Source organism: Phyllostomus hastatus, unplaced genomic scaffold, assembly GCF_019186645.2.
Source record: "Phyllostomus hastatus isolate PE091 unplaced genomic scaffold, TTU_PhHast_1.1 phas_contig_152, whole genome shotgun sequence".
In the NCBI taxonomy this organism is placed as follows: Eukaryota; Metazoa; Chordata; class Mammalia; order Chiroptera; family Phyllostomidae; genus Phyllostomus; species Phyllostomus hastatus.
In genome coordinates this window covers 16,939,165-16,945,195 of record NW_025333622.1, presented here as the reverse complement: position 1 = coordinate 16,945,195, position 6,031 = coordinate 16,939,165, and the positions used below count along the sequence as shown (strand labels likewise).

The 6,031-nt window shown below is 41.7% G+C and overlaps 1 non-coding gene across 1 annotated transcript; it reads left to right on the top strand.

Moving 5' to 3' along the window:
* Nucleotides 1–5,313: 5,313 nt before the first annotated feature.
* LOC123813589 lies at nucleotides 5,314–5,445 on the top strand. Its single transcript, XR_006784777.1, has one exon. It is a non-coding gene; the product is annotated as a small nucleolar RNA SNORA1 (small nucleolar RNA).
* The last annotated feature ends 586 nt before the right edge of the window (nucleotides 5,446–6,031 follow it).

Genomic DNA, 6,031 nt, shown 5'->3' with positions numbered 1-6,031 from the left:
ATGACTCAGACCCACCACTTTCTCTGAGGTTCTGCCTGAGCTTGACCAGCACTAGCTCTCCAGGTCTGCCTGGAGGCAGGCCCCACCCCACCCACCCCAGGGACTGGAGAAGGATCCAAAAGCCCTTCTCCCCAGGCTGATGGAAGGACAGAGTTTACAGTAGAATATAGGCTGCAGAGCTCCCCCGATCAGGCTGAGGTGGCGGGAGGGAACTCCCCAAAACCATAATCTGGCTTTGCTTCCCTCATGCCTTTCTTTCATCCTTCACTCCCTTATGGGATGCTCCCAAGAGCCCTTCCATAATTAACACATTTGCTTAGAAGTCCTCTCCTCACCCGACTTCTAGAGGACCAACCTGAGACACAGGGAGAAGACAGACTTTTCTTGAGGTTGAGATTTCCTGGGCAAGATTTGGTGGAGGAGGGGGAGGAGAGGGATAATGAGGGAAGGTGAGTAAAGATGAATGTGTGTGTAGTGGGGCTGTCTAATTTGATAGTAACAGAAAAAGAAGAGATGTGCACATTCTGCCTCAGGGGACAGAATAAAACTGCTGAGAAAGACCATGGGTGGTGGTTCCCCCGTCCACGGACATGGTAGGAACCATCTCTGAGGGACCTGGAAATGTTGCGGTCATGTCCTTGGCCTTTGCTTCCTGAGGATACCATTACTGACAGCTGCACACAGACAGCACTTTCTGCCTCAGGTGTCTCTGACTGTCTGCAGTTCTGTGTCTGCATGGACATATTCTTCTCAGTTTTTGTTTTCTCTGCTCTGTCTTCCTTTCTCCACTCAGCTGGAGATCCGATGCAGCAAGAGTGCCTTATCTCCAACAGGCTGACTATACATCACAGTAAGTGATGATAGACTTCCCCCTTTACATTAATTAATTAAAAGAGACTATGAATGCAAATGGCTTAGCACCATATCTGGCACACAGTAAGTGCTTAATAAATGTTAACTATTATAATCTGTTGTGCTTTCAGTGCCAGTCGGAGGTGACACTGATGAATTAATAGCAATTAATAACATTCCTAGGGATGTAAAACCTAAAATGTCAGAGTTTCTGAGTGCATTCACATATATGATCTCTTAATTTTTGCAGTAATCCTGTGAGATAAGTGGGGCAGGGCAGAGTTGTTGGAGCGAGATTTTCAGAACTTTTGAGCTAGAGGGACCTTGGAAATTATGTACTCCAACTCTTCTATTTTACAGATGAGGAAACTGAAGTCCAAAGAAATTATTTTCTTGAGAGTACATGGCAAATGAGGGGACAGGTCTAAAGCCAGAGCTAAAGTCAGATCCTTGGCTGGTTGTCTTATCCAGTGATGGTTGGCATGGAGAAAGGCAGGACTGAGGATGTGAAACCAGTTTCCAGACTTTTGCTATAATTCCAAATAAGATGTCCACAATTCCTGAAAAGGGCCTTATTAATGAAGGCAAGTTCAGAGGAGAAGGGAAAGGCACAGATTTGAGAGATGTTCAGCCCTTTTCTGTAGTGCACAGTTGGGGAGGTGGAAACCACAGTTTGCATTCCACCTGAAAGCTAGAGTTCTGGATGAGATTAGGTTCTGCCAGTAAGATGAGCTTGTAAGAGATCTGGTTAGAAACTAGGTCACCTGGAGACAGTGAACCTCATTTGAGATTTGATCTGGGATGGAGTTTCAGGAGAAGAGAAGAATGGAGTGCAGGGTACCCAATTTGTTGCTACAGTTTCTGCTAGAATTGATATAGTTTTGTGTCAGCATCTTGGTGGTACCTTTTAATGTGGAATCTTTGTCACTAGCAGAAGCAGAGTGGTCTGTTGGTGTGATTTGAAGTTCCTGGGAGTTTCGCTCTCCTAACCATTGTGTGTCTGTGCTGTGAGGGGAACCTTTTCTGATGAAACTATTTGGAGTATATTCTTCAGTTTGTTGCTAACAACCTTGACTGGTCCCATGCAAACTACATGTTTCTAGGGAAACAAACCACAAGCTTTGTAAAATTTTCAACAATTTTGTAATCCAAAAAAAATAAAAATAAAAAGGCAGCACATTGTTGGCTTACAGGATGGAAAGGGGAGAAGAGTCACTAAAAATGAGCAGTAAGATCTTTGAGGAAAGTGCTTGAAAGGCCATTTTGTGGAGAACAAATCAGCAGAATAAACTGTTACAAGGAGTGAAATGCTGAAATTAGGTCACTGCACTTGGCAGGTTCAAGAAAGCAGAGGGTCAGAATCCTAATGCAGCAGGGATGAGAATGTACAGGGAGGAAACAATATTTCTGAAGCAAACACACTGTGAAGTAAAGGAAGAAAAATGATGACAGGCTAATCTTTAGGAAAAAGGAAAATTCTCTTTCTTTCTTTTTCTTTCTCTTTTTCTCTTTCTTTCTTTCTTTCTCTCTTTCTCTCTTTCTCCCTTCCTTCCTTCCTTCTTCCCTTCCTTCCTTCCTTCTTTCCTTCTTTCCTTCCTTCCACTTTCTTAGTGAGATGTACGTATATACATTCACAGCTGAAGATAAGGAGCCAGTGGAGCAGGAAAGATTGAAGAGAGAAGGAAGAGGAAGTATTTGATTAAGCTCAGTCCCAGGGAAGCCCAGAGGACATAGGATCTAGGGCAGAGGAAGCCCAGCTCCCTGTGGACATGAGGAAGTACAGACTTAAGGATATTCCCACAGTGATGGAAGTGAAGATGGGTGAGAAGTAAAAGAGAGGCTGTGGACTTTGTGCCTGAGGGTCTCTCTTTCCCTGTGCAGTAGGAAGCAGGCCATGTACTGATGATGACCAGAAGTGTGACAGGGTCTGGAGAGCCTGCTGAAGAACTGCAGGGAATGGAAGAGGGCACTGGGACTTGCCCACAGCAGGTGGCAGAAAGCCTGCTCAAATGGATTTGAACCAAAAAGGAAAGCCACTGGTTCATGCAGTGAAATGTCCAGGGTCAGGACTCAACTAGGAGTTCAAACAATGCCATCAGAACTTGGTTGCTTTTCCTCTCTCAGTTAGGTTGGCTCCAGTTCTCAGGTATGAAGTACAGAGATGAAGGTTTCCTCCTGGAAGTCATGCTCCAGTCTTGGCATTGACCAGGACTAGCCAGATTTGGGTCTTTTTTTTTTTAATTATTTTATTGTTGTTCAGGAACTACTATAAAGAACACATGGATTTGGGTCTTAAGCTCATCCGTGAACTAATCACTCAGGCCAGGGATTTGAATCATTCCAATTGGCCGGCCTCAGGATATATGATCGCTTTTGAGCCAACTATTGTAGCTGGGGGATTTTACAGAGCCTGACCTGGATCACTGTTCCAGTCCTAAAGACTGCTGGAACCATACTCAAACCAAGTGTCCCTTGAGAGGGAAGAAGATGAGGAGATTGATGCAGGTGTGGCAAGGGAAGTCAGTGCAAACTAAGGCATGGCTTTAGGACCAGGAGGGTTCATACATTCTTAGTAAAGGAAAAAAAGGGAAGGCTTCTGCTACCAGGACCAGAGTGAGGGAGGAACTGAGGGTGACTGGCAGTCTGAAACAGCCCTTCGGGGACTAAGAAGAAACAGAGAAGTATGAATAAAAAGGGTTGTGAGGAGGGCCCTGAGGTTAGATAGCACAAACACTTGGTTGAGTCTATCAGCATTTGGTAGCCAGCCCTGGAGTGTAAGGGAAGAAAGCAGAAATATTAGAAGTGAACCCACTGCAGACAGAGTTATGGCCAGGATGTAAAGTGTTCTCTATCAGCAACACTATATGGTCCATGGGAAATTTCTGACTTACTCTTCAAGGCACGCATTTGGGGTAGACACGGACCATAGACTAGAAGTAGACATAGTCCACAGGTTCCTGTGCAGGCAAATTTAGTCTTCGGAGAAATTCAATGTCATGCTTTGGATTGATCCTCAAACAAGGGGGAACAAGTGAGGGACTGTGAGATATATGCCTCCTTGGATTTGATATACTTCTTAATCACATGCAACCAAACCATTATTTAAAATAGCTGGGCCACCAGTGACTTGGCATGTGATTCACACAAAATCTGCTTTCAGTTTTAATTTTATATTGCTCCCCATAGGGTTTTCTTAACAGCAGCAATAATGTTTCTTGATTCTGGATCCTTTCCCCACCCTCAGTTTCAATTTTTCTTGTTCATTCCCTACAATTACCAAAATCTTGTCTACCACAGATCTATAGCTGAGCCAAGAAACATTGAGCATGGTGGTGAAGTGGAACAGTGCATCTTCCAGTAATCCCTCTGGGACAACTTTGAGAATCTGACTCCAGAATATAGAGATGAAGTTAAATGTGTCATAAGAAGACAAGAGAGTGGGATTTACTGTTGACCCTGAAAGAATGTGGGTTTGAATTGCACAGGTCCACTTATGAACCTATTTTTTTAATAAACACTAAAAATGTATTTTCCCTTCTTTATGGTTTTCTTAAAAACATTTTCTTTTTTCTAGCTTATTTATTGTAAGAATACAGTATATAATACATATAGTGTACAAAATATGTGTTAACTGTTTATGTTATTGTTAGGCTTCCAGTCAACAGTAGACTATTAGTAACTAAGTTTTGGGGGAATTAATTTCATGGGGGGCTGGTCAGTGCCTCTTACCTCCACGTTGTCCAAGGGCTAATCATGTATACTTCAAGCAACAATGCATATGTTTCCTAACTAATATGGTAGGTTGCACCATATCTTTTTTAACAGGCATTTTGCAAAAACTTCCAAGCAGATCTCTTTGCCTCTAGAGCTTCTCCTTCCTGTCAATTCTATGCATCTGGTGAGTAACCCCCACCCCCTCCCCAGAGCACAGCTCTGACAAAGGCTGCCTTCTGCTCAAACACTATAACGCCTAAAGGGTTCAGAGTCCTAGGCACAGTATTCTAGATCCTTCAAACTCCATCCTCAAGCTTCTCTGTCATTATTTTAAATTTTTATGTTTAAATATTAAAGATTTTAATACACAGAATAGTTCAGAGAAGAATATAATAGATAACCAGGTATCCACAACAAACATTAGATTGTTAATTGGTTTGCCATGTTTGTTTCATATTTTGGTTTAAAGAAAGTCTTATAGATAGAGAGAAAGCTCCCTGCCACCCTGCATCCCCTCATGAAGTTCACCCAGTGCCATGGCCACTGTCTTCCTCTCTACCACCCTGAAGGGAATTGCTATCCTGAAGCTGTTCTGTGTCTTTTCCATCGATGTTTAGAGGTTTTTGTTAATTATTAACTATATGTAGACATTGCATAGTATTATTCAAGGCTATTTAAACTTATATCAATTAAATCATACTATATGTATCATATTCCCACTTGCTTTTTTAAAAATTCAATGTTTTTAGCCTCATTCTAGATGAAAATGGGCACTCTTTTTGTACATGTGTCCAGAAATTTTTAATGTGGCTACATTGAGACACAGGCTTTGCTTCCATCACAGTAACTTTTTTAAAGAGATTTTGGCTTTTTATTGTATTTTTAAAGATTTTATATATTTATTTTTAGGGAGGGGAAGGGAGCAAGAAAGAGAGAGAGAGAAACATCAGTGTGAGGTTGCCTCTCATGTGACCCCCACTGGGGACATGGCCTGCAACCCAGGCATGTGCCCTGACTGGGAATTGAACCTGAGATGCTTTGGTTCAAAGCCCACACTCAATCCACTGGCTACGCCAGCCAGGGCCCCATCACAGTAACTTTATTGCAGTGGTGACAATGAGACCTGTAACATTAAAAAAATTCAATGTTTTTGAGATTTAGCTGTTAATAATGTAGATATAATTGATTCATTTCAACTGCTACATTATATTCTCATATATGGATATATCAAAATGTATTTATCCTCTTAATGATGAACATTTATTTTGTTTCTATACAGCGATGCTATAACAGATGCTTTTATGCATGCTTCCTTGTGCACATATATGAATGTCTCTAGGGCAGTGGTTTTTGAAAATTGTGTTCTATTAACATATTTTGAAAACAATACAAGTAAGTGCAAAAAGCAATGAAATAGAAAACAAGAATGTTACTATTATTTAACAAATTCCTCAAGAAATTGCCC